The sequence below is a fragment of the Gavialis gangeticus genome, unplaced genomic scaffold, assembly GCF_001723915.1.
Source record: "Gavialis gangeticus isolate Ggan-Ray unplaced genomic scaffold, GavGan_comp1, whole genome shotgun sequence".
NCBI lineage: Eukaryota > Metazoa > Chordata > Crocodylia > Gavialidae > Gavialis > Gavialis gangeticus.
In genome coordinates this window covers 1,434,685-1,452,652 of record NW_017729000.1, presented here as the reverse complement: position 1 = coordinate 1,452,652, position 17,968 = coordinate 1,434,685, and the positions used below count along the sequence as shown (strand labels likewise).

At 45.1% G+C, this 17,968-nt stretch overlaps 1 protein-coding gene across 1 annotated transcript in view; it reads right to left on the bottom strand.

The window, feature by feature from the left end:
• EBF1 (early B-cell factor 1) overlaps window positions 1-17,968 on the bottom strand; it is a 384,168-nt gene that overhangs the window by 249,814 nt on the left and 116,386 nt on the right. The gene's annotated exons all lie outside the window — the stretch shown is intronic.

The following is a 17,968-nucleotide window of genomic DNA, read 5'->3' as shown; positions in this document are numbered from 1 at the left end:
CCCCCCCCCCCCCCCAAAAAAAATATTTGCTCCATATTAGGTAAGAATTTGCACCCCTAAGAAAGAATGTGTATCAACTATCCAAAAAATTTGGTTTGGAATGTAAAATCAGGATGTTTGACTTGAAAGCCCAAAAGCAAACCTTTTAAAAGCTGGCACTGATAGCATTTAAAGCCATCTATTCTAAGAAGCAGAAGGAGTAATGCTTGTTCTGATCATTTGTTTCCAGCTGATACTTAAGGAATTAATAGTTAAATACCCACCAATTCTATCACTACCTACTGCATCATTACAAAGGCACCCCGATATACAGCCAAGAGTTAAAGAGAAACTAATGTGTTGCCACTTGCAGATATACATCACTAGTAAGACGTTAGTTTATATTTATAAGCTGCACATCTGTGGATCAGTTGGCTTACCCATCTGTTAACTGCACCAGGAAACAGTAAGGCTGTGAGCAGTGTATTCCTGCATCCATCACAAATTCTTTCTTTAATTGTATGTTTATGCAACAAAACCTCTACTTAAGTATGTTTTGAGAATATCTTGAACAAGGATAATTAGTTTTTATGACTCAATACTGGTCTTCCCACCAATTGGATACTGGTATTTTAAACAGAGAGACAGTTCTTTGTGACAGCTTTAAGTGGGGGAAGAGGCCCGAATCTGAAGAAGAAAAAGAAGAAGAGAGGTACTGAGAAAGTTATGATCTGAGCCCAGGGTCCCCAAACCAGGGTCCATGGATGTCTTGGGGTACATGTGACTGCCCATCAATTTGCTTCACAATCATTTTTAGGAAGGAAACACAAAGTTGGTCCACCATGTAAGGCAGTCGTGTGAAAGGAGCTACACAGGGGCCATCTCATGGACTTGGTGGGGGCTCAGTGCAGCACTGGGAGGAAAGGCTATGGCTTTAATTTCAGGCCTGGTTGTAGCAATGTCTTTAGGCATCCAGCAGACCAGGTTCTTTGGGTAGATGCGATCTCTTTTATTAGGCCAACTTAATACTTGGAAAAATTGTTCTTTGCAAGCTTTAGGGCACAAACACCCTTCTTCAGACATCTAGAGAGTGTGCTGGTGAATTGTTAGACCAACACAGCTACAGCCAACAACCCTTTAACCATTCAGCTAACTTTAACCATCTGCGTCAATGAAATGACTCACCTGTTTAAAGTTAGGTATGTCCTTAAACACATTATTGGTTCAGGGTGATGCTATCTCATTTCAAAGCAGATTTATGCTCGGGTACTTCACTAATTTCTGTAAACAAAAGCTAATACAGGAAAAATGAACCATAAAGTTACACTTCTTACTGTATCTCATTTTACTCAGGAAATATTGCACGTACCTTTTTGCAGAATAGGGGATTTTCACTGTATTTTTTTTCTAATGGTTTTACTGTAGAGGTGTGTACAATATGATGTTCAAGTTCATAAAGCATTTAGTTACACCATTTATTTTGTTTGAGGAACTGAAAGTACACTTATCTGTGTATTATTATGCTGATGCAAATGGTAAAATTTTCCACATGATTAAACACCATTTTCTCAGGGTATTCTGTGTCCAACTGCCTGCTACTAAATGTTTAAATCAATGCATGGTTGATCCCGGAGCTTGCATACTTAAAATCCCTCCGTATCTAAATAAATGCATAGACTAATTTGAGTCAAAAGGGACTTTGGCCCACTGGAAAAGGTTGGGTTGGCTACAAATGGGTCATTTTAGCAATAATACCAAAAACCCCCCCTGATTCATGTGTCTTGCAAGACTATTTGAAACAATTGGTTGAGCGAATGTGCATCTCCTAAGTGTTTTATTTAGTAACGCTTGGAGGCAGAGCAAAAGGTGCCAGCCAGAAAGTTGTGCAGAAAGTGCCATGAACCGCCGGCCCTGGCACCTACTGGCACTTCCTGTCCCCGTTGCTGCCAGGAGCTCCCTGTAGCTGCCCTTCAGCCCCCAATCTGCTCGCGATCCCAGCATCTGCTCTTCCCTTAACGTGACTAGGAGCCTTCTGGACATCCCTCCCCTCTCATCCCTAAGGGCAAATGCCAGCATGGTCCTGTGTCACTTCCAAAAGAAAAAGCCTTGACCTGCACGATGGCCATCAGAGGAGCTGGGCTTATTGAGAACAGCAGGCAATAATTTCTGGAGTATGCGGCAGCACAGCTAGATGATTTTATCAGTAAATATGACGATGATTTATGGGCATGGTTACATATATGGAGAAAAGTCAGAGTGAAACAAACCTATCAGGGGCTTACAGATGCAGCGCTACCGTTAGATCTCATCTGCGGCCTACCAATCTTCTTGACTTTTAAGCTAACCTGAGAGCTATTACCAATCTCCTGCCTTTGCAAGGGTGAGGACCTCCCGTGGTCCTCCATACGCCATGAGCAGTGCCCATCCAAGAGTCCCCACCTGCACGAGGGGGAACTTAACACAACGGGCGACTTCCAGCAACTCGTGCAATCGCTGGGTTGTGTGCTGCAACCGGCAACAAGGGTATCACGTTGCGGCCCCGGATGGAATTGGCCCGAGTACAAAGTCTCATTCCCCAAGTAGATATCAGGTAGGGATGACATCTGATCACTACTAAACTCTGACAAAAATTTAAGACAGCGGTCCCAAGGTGAAAGAGGCTGGGTGAGAAGAGGAGAACCCAAGCAACCCAGTCTCTAGCCAGGTATTGCAAGGCTGCTCCCTGATGAGCAAGCAATAAAAATGTCTTTCCATCAACCTCACCATAAAAAAATACATATATTTTGCCTCCCAAAATGTGGTAGGTGTTGTAAACAATGGTAGCATGCTCCCCTCCCACCGGGGAACGGACACCGAGCCTGCAAGCAGACAGCTTCAAAACCAGCGCTTCACACATGAAAAACAAAATCCAACCTAAAAAAGATCATTCAGGGACCCCTTTTATACCACCACTCTGTGGGACGGAGAAAGGAAGGTAGAAATCTGTTGAAAAAACATTTCCCTGCTGTATTGTGATTGACATCTGACAGCGCTCAGTGGTGTCCTAACTTGGACGAATTTAAATGACAAGCCGTCCTTTCTCACCAGCGGAGCTGCTCGTACAATAGAACAGCATGCTTACTTCATAGAAAGGGGGGGAAAAAAGGAAGAGGAATCAAAGTTTTCCTTCAAATCCCCAGTGGTACCACTGGCCTGTCACCAGGCTGTGACCTCCCCTTGTTAATCCATGCAAATCAGACAACTCTAATTTGTGGCACTGATTGGCTTGCCACACCTTTAAATTCAGAGATCAGCGACGGACTGACACGCACATCACACGCAGTTCAGATCCCCTTCATGCTGCCGTTTTTAAGACGATGACAGATGACTTCCCCTCCGCCCTGCTCCAGGCCAGCCCCAACAGCCCTCCGTGCTACTTCCCGATTAGCATCCAGGCGAAGTAGCACGTTTGCCTACACGGGGGCGAGGAACAAAACGATTGCTGTCGGCATTTCCCACCGCTCCCCGAGAGATTCTCAGATCCCAGGTCATAGCACAGACCACCAGTACCACGTCTTCACGAGCACTCACCCAATCACTTTTATGGACATAGCGGGGAAAAACCCCCAGCCCTGCTATTCACTGTAACAAGCGCTGATTCCAACTGAGAGATATTATGCCAAACTCTAAGGCCTGTTTCAAAACTTTCCCCATTCACATAACTCGACACACTTTGTAAGCCAAAGGGGGCAATGCGACAGAAGATGCTCTTTGCTCAGTTCCCACGTCACACAAAGCCCCACAGAAGCTATTCTGTGTGGGCTTAGCATAGTGTGGCAGCTGAACATTTTACTTTAAATTGGGTCCCGATCAAGGACTTGCGATTCTCCTTTTAACCTTAACACACTTAACTCGGGGAAAATTTCATCTCCATTGTGCTTTTATTATTTTTTTCCTGCAAGATTCTCCGCTTTACAGCATTCAAAAAAACCTAAAATCATCCTTTACGATAAGAGACGGAGCATTTATTCTATTTTCCTAAATGTGCAATCTGCCCTCCGCCTCTGCGAAACAAAGCCAACGGTATCAAAAGAGCCGCTGATCAGGGATGAGTCTGGAAAACAAAGAGTTGTGTCAAAGCCAACGAGCACGTGGGAGGTTTATTATTAATAAACCCTTGGAAGAGTTTAAGAAATAGCCTGTGTCTCTTAGAGGATACAGCCATTTAACCCGTTCCCACTGCAGGCAATAATCTCGTTTGCCTGCGCCATGCAACTCTGCTGCTACTCAGCCCCGTTAACCATCTTTGCAAACAAACGCTGAAGGTTGCCAGTTGTGACAGATTTGGACTAATGTTGCTGGTAGCATGGGAGTTGGGCAAAGTGATTTGATAAGCTGGGAGCAGCTTGAGAGGCGGTGCCACCCCAAATATGTAAACAGCATTGGCAGCAAGGCAGCCCATCAATAAATGCAGCCTCTCGCACACTCATTGTTGGTGCCGGGGTGTCTTGTAGCCACAAAACAAAAAAACCCGGCAGCACCAGGACTCAGTGAAACACTGGTAAATGTGTCAGAAAATCATGTCCTTTCAGTTTGACTATTTTCCTTCGCACTTTTTGGATCCCTTTAGCCAGTTGCAAGAGACACTAGAGGCTCAATATGCAATGACATACTTGACTAGCTCGAGCATGCTTGGGATTTTCACTTTCCCCTGCTGTAAAGGTGGCTTGTTCCGGTTTCCCGTGCAGGTCCAAACGATCTCACTGCTTGCAGAAGAATACTGGCTTGCGAGGATCATTTTGCCAACTCGCTTACAATATCCCAACAGACTCTATTTTTAGAGAATACCCTTCCCATGCGTTTCTTTTAATGGTTCTTCTATTTAAAAAAAAAATTAAAAATTGCAAGTAGCCTCTGTGGGGATCCTGGACTGTGCCATGGGGGAAGCCGAATGCAATTATGAAGCCAACATTTTGAACAGCTCTCATTTTAGTGGCTAGTAAGAAGCTCTACATAATGCCCCCCCGTATCGTCAAAGCAAAATTGCTATATATAACGGTCCGCCGGCTGATACCTTTTGAGGCTGTGCAGCACTGAGATCCTCAGTGAATCCTATCTGTCTAGTTAGCTAGATCAGGGCTGTCCAGCTGGTGGCCCAGGGTCAGCATGTGGCCCCTGGGCTTTTACCCAGTCCTCCGATTGCTGCAGCAGCTGCTGCAGCTGGGGGCTCTAGGCTCCCCCAGCCTCCCGCAGGTTTCATCCCCTGCTCACAGTGCCAAGGGTGCCCATGGCACGGTGCAGTGAGGGAGCTGAGTTGGGGACCATTGCCTGCTTGCACAGTGCAATGGTCAACTGGGCATGCATGGTGTAGCCAGGAGGTGGAGCTGCCCATGCACGTGATGCAACGGCCACTCATGCCCACGGTGGGCAAGGGGTGCAGCGTGGGGGCCCCCGGCTTGTGCTATCGTGGCCCCCAGCTGCTTAGGAGTCAGACGGCCCCGGACTACATCACTAGCAGCTATGCTGCGTATCCCTACCGTGCTGAGCCCCAATGCATCTGGGGAACAACAACACTCTCCAGTGGGACCGGTCCCCACCAGCCCGCTTCAGAAGTGATGCATTCCTCACATCCATCATCAAGACCCTTCAGTCACCCCCGATCTCTTCTTGACAAACGTATTTCCACAGGGCAGGATTTTGCACAGCAGACCTCAAGCACAGACCCCTAAATCAACCCAGGGACTTCACTATGCCCAAAAGCACGCCAGCCCTGATCCTACAAAGCACTTCAGCAGATCTCTCCCTGCAGCCACCGGGCTATCCATGTAGAGCCGTGGGGCTGGAAGGAGCCTTGAGGGTCACCTAGTCCAGCTCCTGCCGGGATGCCAGATGTGCCATTCCTAAATCCCAGCTCCTCTGGGCCCATGTACTGATTAGCTCTGCAGAATTAAAGCTATTGTGCCAGGAGGCGAGTTGTGGCTGAGGCAGAACCCCGGGACCTTGAGACCCAAGATCACTTCCTGGCTCTGTCCAAGACGCCCTGCATCAAATAATCAGGTGATTTGAACCCTCAGCAACTCCGTTCCTCCATGTGTAAAACTGAGATACAGACCCCCCCCCTTCACTGAAGCGCTCTAAGAATGAGCCCATTTGACGCCTGTAAAGTGACCAGGTAGCAGAATAACAAACAACTCAGGAAAAAACCTTATATATTTAATTGAGTAAATGCAGATCCTTACTGGCAGAATGGTACTTGTTCACATCAGACGCTCCCCTGAGAGCCCATGGAGCTACTTCTGCAATAAGGGTTTCCTGGATTGGCCTTTAATTGTTAACCGAAACATCTCCCTGTGCTATAAAACTTACTAGAAAACAATAAGATTTCAATAGTGCCTTTCTTTTATGGACCATCCAATAGCATTTATGTATGCTTACAATACCATATGATGGCACAAACCCCCCGAACTCCCTCTAGAAAAAACTACCCCGGTAAATTGGATGCTCTAGGTCTTGTCTATAAGGAAAGCAATCTAGAGACAATCACCACCTTTTTCACCTGCCTCAGAAACCATAAAAACATACGCCTACTTCCATATTGGCAATGAGCCTGTGAGGTCTGGGAAATAAAGACGAAAAATGACTTAATTTTGTATTTAAAGGAATGGGGATTATTTTCATTTCCCTGAACCTGGAAGGGAGGCTTGGTGGACAGAGAGCGGCACCGAAACCCTGGGGACCCAAAATTTAATTCCCAGTCCCAGTACACAAGCTCAAAAGTGAGGGTAGGTCTACCTTGCAGAGGTGCTACCACGATAACATCCACTAACGACGTTAGGCACTCAGATACGGCAGCAGTCAGTGTTAGCTCATGAACTGAGCTACTTTCATACAACCAAGGAAATTCGTTATCCCCTTGTTCTCCAGCAATAAACCAGCAGAATGCCGTTCTTTCTGTTTACGCCACGACCAAAACACCCACAAAGACACAGGATGGCCAATCCCTCCCAAGCCTCGGAGGGTCTGACCCAGGCCAAAATCCACTTCAGGAATGACATAGATAAAGCACGTTATTGCAAATCTAGATGCTAATCCATATAATAACCAATACTTTCCTAATTATTATTATAATGCAGTAATGCCCAGGTGCCCAATTATAGATGTAGGCCCTGTGCTGCTACAATGCAAAAAAAGCTCTTTGCCCTTTTGTCTGGGATGAGACCAGAGGCGTTCTGCCATTTTCTTCCCTCTGCTACACCTGAAGCCTAATGCACATCCAGTTTCCACTCTGAGGTGGGATAAGCCATGGCTCATATAATGCAACAACCGTGTTGGCTTTTTCTGCAATCGTGGAAAGCCCTGGTATTTTACAGAAGCAATGGGCACATGCACTTCTGCAGGGACTGTAACTCCTGAGTCCACGCGGGGACACCTGGGCCACGCGGGGTATGCTTACCAGCCACCAGTGGGAAAGAAAAGCCCCCACAGCTGCACTTCCCAATCCATGGGCAAGGGTAAGACTCCTTTTGGCCTGAAAACAGCAGCCACCATGGAGAGGTGCCCACCCCAATCAACACAGCCTAACCCCGACTGCCGGGAGCACCTTCCACACTACGATAGCAATCGGGACTCGTGGTAGAGGCAACATCTTTTTATTAGACTTCTGCAAAAAAAAATCCTTAATTGAACCTCTACCATGAGTTTTGATTCCTTTTGCCTCTAGACCAATGCGGCTATAACCTGGATGCCCTGCTACAACAGGATGAGTTATGCCCCTGCTCCCTGGGGAGGGGCTGAATCCCAGGCTGCTGATGGGGTTACAATCTGCCTTTCGGGCTGCTATAAGGAGAGGAGCCATCAAAAATGACCGGCTCCGTTTCCTCGCCCAATGCTCCTACCAGCACGACACACCCAATGGTTTCCACACTGGAGGTTTCAAGTGAAGGATCGTTTTGACCATCTCCCCGCTGGTCCTAGAGCCACTGCTGTGATCTGCATGTTGAAAATCATTTCCATTTAAACACCAGTGATGAACTGAAACAGAGCTGTCTTTCCCATGACACCCCAGGATGTAACCTGGCTCCAAATAACATGGGGTTAACAACGATGCTGTCGCTAGGAACGCACCACCTACATTTGTAAGGTTATAAAAATGGGATGCTACACTTTTGCTAACCCCTTGCCAATGACCAGACCCATATGTAAATTCCACACAGTAGTATTTAGTAGCATAATTAATCCCTACTTTATGTTATGAGTAATATTTCCTATTCCCGACCCTGCAACGTCCTTTAAGAAGATCCATGTTCCAATTAGACTAGCCCATCGGCACTCTTTTAATGAGCAGATTAATCATTCAGATGGGTACAATGGTGTCATCACAGGTTTTAAATATGATAATCTACATCCTAATGGTGCTGCAGAAGCCTTGGCTCAGAGCAAAAAAGGTAGGCAAAACTGGAGAGACTTTCTTTTTTGTTCTCTCTTTTTTCTTACATGACACGAGACGTGTGAATACTTGGGCAACAAGGAGAGAGCAGCAAAGAGGCAGCTCAGAGAAAGGGGGGATGTCAAAAGGCCTCATACTTCAGCTGGGGTCTCCGTTTTGTTGGGAGAGACATCTTCCAGCCCCCGAAGAGCATCCTTCCAAGATGGGGAAAAATTTCACATCTTTCTTGCCAATCTAAACAATCAACTTTGCACTTAAAACTGTTTTGCATGCTGGGGGATACGGTCAATTTTAGATGTTATGGTACATGGGAGGAAGGGATGGGAAGACAGCAGGAGCGAAAGGGGATACAGAAATGGAGGAAAAGAAAGGGGGAAAAAATTGAAGAACAGTCTCTCTGACGTGGCCAGAAATATTGCAGTGACATGAAGTGTTACTGCCATTATTCTCCACAACACAGTCCTGGGGTCATACAAACTTTAAAGGGTTACAAGGTAGTTTGAGAACCACTTATTTAAAGCCCCTCCTAAAGTAGGAAACATGGCATGGAAATATTGATTTTAATAAACCAAGGGAGACATTGCCTTAAAAAAATGAAATAATAATATGGACCCACTTCCAAACTTTGTAAGCAAGAAAAACTGACATTGAAGCAAATGAGAGATCTTCTGCATTAGGAGACAAGGCCAGGTGATCAACTGCTGCAAAATGAAGCAGCCCCATTAGGGAACAGTAATGATTTGCCAAGCAAGGACTAGGCTGAAGGAAGACCATCTGTAGAAATGCACAGCATAAAAACACAAGGCATGTCTAGACTTCGCTGATGCAAGTTAGCTGCTGGAATAATTTGGCCTAAAATGCAGCTCAACAAATCAAGAGAGAATCCTCTTGCTATAAACAGGACAATCACTGGTGCAAAATGAATCCCATAACCCTTACCTGCAGCATATGCAACGATGGGTGGGAGAGCCCCATGCTTCACCGTGCCCTGGCTCAGGTTTTGGCTTCTCGGAGCCCAGTTCCGAGGCCCTCTGTGAACCATCCCAACAAAGCCATGACCCAAATCTAGACAACTCCTTCATTTGTATTTGACTAAAGACTGAGGGGGCACAAGGGCTCAGCTCCCCACGCCGTACTGTGCAACTGATACAAAGGGTGGAGGCGGTTGTAAATCCTGCCCGTGATGCCTTACGGAGGCTTCATCAAAAGTGTTTCCAGGAACCTGGGAATTTTTGTTTCAATTTATTTTTTTAAAAACTTCTCCCGCACCCAAACTCCCTGTACTAAAGTCACTGTCAAACAGGTTGACTTCTTCTGCACTTCAATCCTTGTTTGGGTCCAAATCTTGCTAACTGTAGTCAGAAGCATAAGCATGTGGAAGGCAGCAGCATCAGTCACTTGGCGAGCCACTGACCCTCCATCTATGACATTATGGTCTGATCCAACTCTCGTGGATGTCGGAGAGATCAGATCACACTCCTATCGCAAGATCACGGTAGATGATCATATAGCTCCTTCCAGTGACTTGGCTGGCCGCGCGTGTTTGTAGAGCTAGAATATATTTTGTTTTTATTTTACCTTTGCTGATCTTCCCCTTGTGCAGATCCACATTGCAATCAGGTATGATAACTTTACCGCTGTACTATGGTCTGTTGGGTCATAACATCATGGACAAGGAGGATCTACAATTTTAAGAACTCCAAAGGAAAGTAAAACTGAGGAGTGGGAAATCCCATGTTGGGTCATGGCCTCTTGCTCCAGCAAATACATGAACTTTTGAATTTTTGTTGTCACGCGTCCATGTTGTGCTCATTTTGCAGTTTTGGAAAAAATCAGGGAGAAAGCAATTTCAGCAATAACCCTATGCCTTTCTGGGGACAAGCACTGGGGTGCTACTTACCCACATACTTGCCAGTGTGCAAGCGAGGCGACCCTTCTCGGGCCCCAAAGTGCTGTTAAGGACGGCACTTTTCAAAAGACATACAAGTGCATTTAGCCCAGTTATTGTAGCAGTGGCTCCTATAGTGCTGGCGACCTCCCCTCATACTACTGCTGCAAAACTCAGTTTGCACCAACCCAGGAAAACTACTCCATCCAGCTGCAATGCTTCCTGGCTTCGGAGGAACATGCATAATAACCCATTTGTAACACGTGACATAAAAACAGAGGGCGCATTTCCCTGCAGCTCAGTCTACATCCATTTCAAATAACCCAGAAAAAAATGCTATTAAAGATTTCCCCTATATATTGGAGGCAATCAGATCAGCACCATATTAAAGAAATACACATGTAAACAACCAAAAATAATTGCAAAAAATAATTATAAAATTAGTTCTAGATGCATAACCCAGTGCAATTCGCTTAATGTTGCCACCGTGATCCCAGTTCCAGAAGAGTTAATCAACCATAGCAACCTCCTAATCAGAGCAGTGAACTAATGATCCTATTTCTGAGTAATACCAGTCAGATAAGGCTCTCAAAAGGTAGTTAACATCACTTTGGTGGAAAGGCATGACAAGTGCAAGTTCTAGTAGTGGGTAATGCATCATTCATGCCCCCTCTCCTTCTGACATTTTAACGTTATCTTGTTTTACTGTGTCGGCCTAACACTGCCACTGCTGGCAAATTAAACTGTGAACTTACAAAGTGGGTGGCAATAAATACAAATTATGAGAGTTCAGAAGATGTCCCTGGAGGTGTACTGCCAGACATGGAATGTCTCTGGCTTTTCTGTCACATAGCAATAGACAAGACAAAGTGTAGCATGAGCTGAAAAAAAAATTAACTACATGATGATGAAAAATGAGATGAAAATGAAAAGGAAAAAAGAAAAAAAAAACAAATAAAAGGAAGATTTAAAGAAAGGACAGGGAGGAACAAAAGAGGATACCCTTGAAAATATAAATATCACTCTCTCTTTCACCTTGCAAAGCGAAAGCTATGTAAATTAGGCCTCAACAAATGCCTTTTAGAAATACAAACCATCGACAAAATGCTGCCAATGTTATTAGAACAGCGAGGGCTCCTTCTAAAGAAGCGGCAGTGCAGAAAGGGTAATTGCATCGTCTTCCAGCATTCATATTTCCAGAAGAAATTCGAAATACCCCTCTCCTTTCTACAATGCTACACGCATTCATTTGGACACATGGGGCCAAAATTCTGGTCTCGGGGCCAAATTACTCCTTCCACAAAGAAAAAACCTGCACGGGAATGAGCCGACAAATCAAACATCTCAAGGCTCCGTCCACAGTTTCCCTCAGATGAATTTATTTTGTGCAGGGAGGAGGAATAAGACCCTCTCGACACGGCACCGTGAGCCGGGGTCCTACGGAGGAGACCCCTCATCATCACAAAGTAAATCCCCCCTGCTCGTTTCTCTGCGACGCAACGGTCGCACTTCAACACGTGCAGAAGCGACAATGGCTGCCGGTGTATTTGCTGTCCTCCGTGAGATAATACTTGTAAGTACTATTAATGGGGCTGGAGAAATCTGATCTTGAACACATCCGAATTGTGAAACGTTCTCAACGTGGTTTAGCACCACTAATGAAAATACTTTATCTCCTCCTCCCATGCTCACAAACCACCCACATGAGGCTAAATCATAGCATCTTCCCAAAATGCAGATATCACTCAAGCCATATGCAGCACAACTCTGTTTATTTTTCCCTGTAAACCACTGGTTTCATTGAAACTTATTAGCATCACCTGTGTTAATTACACTAGCAAACCAATCAACAGCTCTTCCTTAATTAGGTTTTCTTTATTAAAGCCGGAAATTGCCAAGGAGACAAAAGTCAACTGGGGAAATTATGTGAAAGGAGTGTTTATGCCAAATTACCACACAAAAATAAAGTTAAAAAAAAGGAAACTCAGTTTGTTTACAGGAAAAGCAAACAATATTAATTTTCAAGGTTGCTGGCACAATTATTAATTATTCTCGTTATATTGTATTGTGATAATTTGTGCAGCATAGGGGTTTGATTTATAAAAAAATTCTTCACGAGTTAGCTTACATTGGACTTCAGCTCCAGTGATCACGGCTTATGACTTGTCGTGAACACCTAGGATTTAAGGAAGTAAGTGGTAAGTTCACAAGCGCTTCCTACACGGGTGTGCATGACAACAACGGACAGGCATATAAAAAGTGATAAGGTCTGACATCTCCCTGCCTTGGAAAATCCCCAGGAAGGGAAAATTTCCAGGGTAAAGTCCATCGCTCACAAACCTGACAGGGGGCATTTTTGGACTAAGGCAGAGAACAGCCAAGCACCGATCCCACGAGTCTACTGAGGATCTTGTCTCCTGTCCTCTGGGTCCCGAGATCACAGGGTCACAGACAATGGGGGCTGAGGGGACCTCACATCTAGTCCAACCCCTGCTCCATCATCCCAGACAAGGCTTTGTCCAGCCGGGTCTTCAAAACCTCCAAGGATGGAGACTGCACCACCTCTCTGGGGAACCTGTTCCCGTCTTTTACTACCTTCTTGGTAAGAAAGTTTTTCCTAATATCCAACCTAAACCTCCCTTGCTGCAACTGGAGCCCATTGCTCCTTGTCCTGCCATCTGCCCCCACTGAGAACAGCCCAGCTCCATCCTCTCTGCAGCCCCCCTTGCAGGCTGCTATTAAAGATACCTTCTCCTCCCTCGACAACAGCACTCCTGTTTGCTTTCTTCCCTGCCCTGTGTGCTCCCACAGCCCCAGAAAGCAGAGCAGTGATGGAACAGAAATTAATCCCAGAGGAATATGCATGGGTTCGCTGGGGATCAGGGACATGCAGAGCAGCTGATCTGTGCTTCTCTGCTGCTGCAGCGGCCTGTTTATCTGCAGAGGTGAATCCGCCCGCATTTGCTGCTCCTGGTGTTTTTCCGTGGTCAATATTAGGTGGGTGGATGTTATTTCTGTCACGCGGGAGCCCTGCCAGTTGCATTTGTGTGTCCTTAACAGACAGGACCAGCAATGTTCATGCCCGTTTTGCTTAGGTGCCTTCTCGTCCTTCCATAACGCTGTCCCTCTGGGATACAGGATCTCAGAGCAAACACTTTAGCAGTTCCTACCTCCTTTTTCCTCAGGATCAAATATCCTCATCAACACCAAGGTAACTAATGGGCATTTTCAATCGTCCAAGTTTTCTGGTATAGGAGTTTCCTTGTAACTACTTACTTTCAGGGCTCACCATCTTTGGGTCAAGAAGAATTTGAGATGCTGGTACTTAGCTTTGCAGTCACCCTTCTTCCCAAGAGCATCTGAACCAGTGACCACAACGAAGCCTTGGTGAGGTGTATTGCATTAGTCTAACAAGGCTGATTCCTCGAATCCTCAGAGGCTGCTACCCAAAATTAAATGCTGTGCAGTGTGTAGTCTTTTCTGCCAACAAATGTGAGAGTGTGTAGTGTGTATAGCTCGGGCATGAACATGGTACACTTGAACAGACGTATCAAATGGAATTTCTACAATGAGCCTCTTATTAATTATAGATCATTATCTCATCTAGAAACCCAGGCTGAGTAAACTGTGATGTAGAATGAGTTATCACATTGTTACTTGATGTCTTGTACAACAATTTGGTTTGGGTTAAAAAAAAAATCCATTAATCAGAGGTAATGGTTCCTATTTAAAACAAATAGATTTGTGCCAGTTGAATAAAGCTGTAGAAGCTTGCTTTACAACTTTCTTACGACGGACCACAGAATTTTGAAACATCATCATCAGGGATTTTTCCACTCACCAAATGATCGTATATTAACTTTTGCATTTCTTTGCAATTTGTCCAGAGCAACACACGTGCCTTTATTTTTATTTTTTTTTGCCAAGCATCCACTTTTATTTTTATTTGTGCCAGACACCTTCGTTTTGTGTTGTGATTGCCTCCACACTAATTGCAAAAAACTATAATGTCTGCCTTTTATTTAGCCCTGCATTCTGTCCTTATATCTTGGTTATGAATCTTTAATAAGGTGCACTTCAGTTCTTTTCATGCTTGTTAACGCTTTCGTTTGGGAAGAACAATTTCCCCCAGTCTTACAAATATCCACTGTTCTTTTGCAAAGTCTAGTCCATTGCTCACAATAACTTTGCTTTGACCTGGTTATCTGTTGTACCACAAACAATTCGGGCTGCAATAAGTTCATGTATTAACTGTTCAAATGCACATGCCTTAGCTTTATTGCATAGATCTGTTACATAATGGGCAATTATCTCACCTGACAGCTAGTCGCTAGCAAACTAAGAAAATGTGCCTCTCCCCAAGAGAGAGTCTTAGGCAGATCATGGCTTTCTTGAATTTTGGGGGTTGACTCAATGCATTACAATGTGCAGTCCCCTTTACGATACGTACTGGAACGTGCAGTAATCTCCAATACCAATGGGCCTGCCACATCTGGTATGTATTTGTACAGTGTCTAGCACAATGGGGCCCCAGGCTTTACCACAGTGCAAATAATATTTCACTTTCCCAACTCTTTGGAATGCCTCTTGCTTCCAGGAAAATTTGGAAAAGTTACAACTACCTCCCTCCAGTTTTCTGTCAGGTTCCTTTCCAAACTGTGGTCTCCTCTCATCCTTTTTGCTCCGTTTTCGTCAGAGGCCACGTAAAAATAAAAGGTGCGACAAATGTACGGGAGTGTTGGCAAGTGGTGAACTTGTTTCCTGCCCCCGGTCATCTAACATAGGGCAGGAGAAGGCTACATGAGACTTCACGTCAGGGGTCGGCTTCTAGAGCAGCAGTTCCCGAACGGTGGCCTGCGTACTCCTGGGGTTTGGCATCTCGGGGGGCTACCTGGGAGAAACTGTGTAATGGCACATTTAATTGTTATTATAATAATAGAGCGCACACCAACTGCAGATGCTTCCTCAGCCTGACAAAGGGTATTTATACCCGACAGCTTGCAAAGAAGAATTTTTCCAACTATTTGAGTTGGTCTAATAAAAGAGATCACATCTACCCGAAGAACTTTGTCTGCCTGCGTCCTCAGACCAGCACGGCGACAACCTACACCCCAACTATAATGATTGGTATTTAAGGGGTTAAAATATGCTGGTAGGGGTATGCAGGCAGCTGGTAAATCTGGAAGGGGGTATGCAACAAGAAAAAGTTTGGGAACCTCTGGTCTAGAGAATACAGGGGGCTATTGTTCAAGCAACCGCATGGTGTTCACATATGGGGATGGGGTCACTTTTAAAAGACTGTGAAGGAAGCGTGTGCCCTGAAGACATCTTTCTATTAAAAAGACTCTTCTCATTGCTCCTTTCTCTAATCCTTGCAGGGTTATTTTTCCCCCAGAAGAGGTTTGTCCCGCAGCTAAAGAGCCCCTTTCCTTCCTCTTTCTGGTTGACTTGAATGAAAACAGGATCTAGGCTATGCCCAATATATGCAGGCCACACAAATACAGGTTTGCAGATGTTCAGCCAGATGGCAGAGAACCTATCCCTGCATCAGGAAAAGTGTTCTGCGTTTCCCACAAATGATACCCCTTTTTTGCTGAAGGACGGGCAGGTTCATAACATTTAACTGCAAGAACCGTGGGATTGGTGAGCACCACGAACAACTACCGCAGAGCAGCATTGCACACGGATACTCCCATTCAAGAATAGAGGTTCACACACACGGTTGTTCGGCCACTGCTCTCATGCTTCGTATCCACCCCCACCCTCATTCGAGAATATCTTCTCCATATAGACAAGCCCATCTCACGCGGCTTCGGAGAATCAGCAGCTCCCAAGGCTCCTGGATGCAAAGCGTGAAATTCATCCTGGTGCGGCGTCCTCACTGAACTCGCACCGTCTGCACAAAACTGGCAACGCCAAAAATAATCCACAGGCAAGAAGGGCATCCTACCAGTTGCACCTCTGACTATACCTGGGTGTAGCTGAATCTGCATCTTGTTCTGGATGCCACGCCATCCGCTACTATACACCCTACTCAAGAAAGCACTTCATCAGGTGCAATACACGGTGGGTTACTTCAAAGGAGGACACTTCAGCCTGAATTGCAAGCTTTGAGCAATTTAAAAGAGACCACCATCCCATTTTAAAGTAAACACAAGCTTGTGGAAATATTCCTTTCTTTGATCGGAGTGTAGGTTGTAGCCGCGTTGGTCTAAGGATATCGGCAAACAAGGCTCTTTGGGTGAATCTTCCATGTGTCAGGTATCCAGGTTGTAGCCGTATTGGTCTGGAGGAAAATGCAATCAGGATTCGTAGAAAAGATGATATCTTCTATTAGACCAGCAAGATTTTTGCAAAATCTTAAAGAATTTAATTAAAGATCTTTTTTTTACAAACATCTTGTTGGTCTAATAAAAGATATCATCTCTACTATGAGTCCTGATTGGGTAAATCTGATATCTTTTATTAAGCCAACTCAAATAGTTGGAAAAATTCTTCCTCCTTTCTTTTATGTTACTTGAAGAAAAAGAAGGGGGGGTTCCCCTAAAAATGCATCAGAGTTGCAATAGCTCTAAACCATCTATTTAAGAGACAATTTTTTTTAAATGTATATTATTTCCATAAGCCGTAATGGCTAATTAGAACCCATCATGGTCTATCATCAAAATACATATTTAAAACATTTTAAATGCGTCTTACAAAGACATTTTAAAATGAATATTTTTTACCCAAAAGACCATATTGGTTCTGAAATGTACTGTGTAAATATTTTCTTTTCTTTTTTTTTTGTTAAAATAGATTTTTGGCCCAAGAGATCTGAAACAGCTTCTTTGAGGCCACTGGAATTTATTGCTTTAATAGGGCTGAAATGCCACTGAACCTCTGTTTGGAACAATGTTACTGTATCTGCAGTGGATTTCCTCCCCCCCACACATAAAAAAGGACTTTGCAGTTTCTACTCTTGAAACCTGAAAGACTCTAGTGAGAATGGGCCCATAGGGTTGAGGTCCACTAGGGTTTGAGATGGGGGCGTCACTTCGGGGAGCGGGAAGAGCAGCTCTGGGGAAGCCGTAGAGGCCAACCTAAAAAGCAGAGAGCCTTCATAGCTGTGGCTGGATTTCCAGGCCCAAGTATTTATTTAGCAGCTGGGACTGTGTTGGTCAACCAAAAGGAAAGAGCAGCAACCGCATGCACCAGCCGGTGTGCAAGGGAAAGGGGTACAAAGGTAAGGTCTGACGGGGAAGGAAAGAGCTGCAGAAGTCTGCTCTGGTGACAGGGGGATGCTGTGCAATGCAAGTGCCACTTGCCCTTGCACAGAGGCATGCTAAGGTTCAAGGCTGATGAATGCACCAGGTGCTGAACACCATGCAAGGCCCCGAGGTGCTCATTAGATTGAACTAGACTAGGAATAAATATTGCACTGAGGGTTTGGAGGGAAAAGGAGCCCGGTTCAATGCCAAAAATGGATGAGCAGGGCCATTCCTTCAGTGTCTAACATCCTACAGTTTCAGCGGAGAGCCTGAGCTTGATTAACTGAGATGTGTCGTGATCCCGTCCTAGCGGGACCCAGACTGAACAGTCTTGAGGCCCATCAGTCTTACCTCAATCCTAGGGAAACTCTTTGAGAAGATCCTCAAGGAGCACATCTGTGATGGGCCGGCTTCAGGGATGATGCT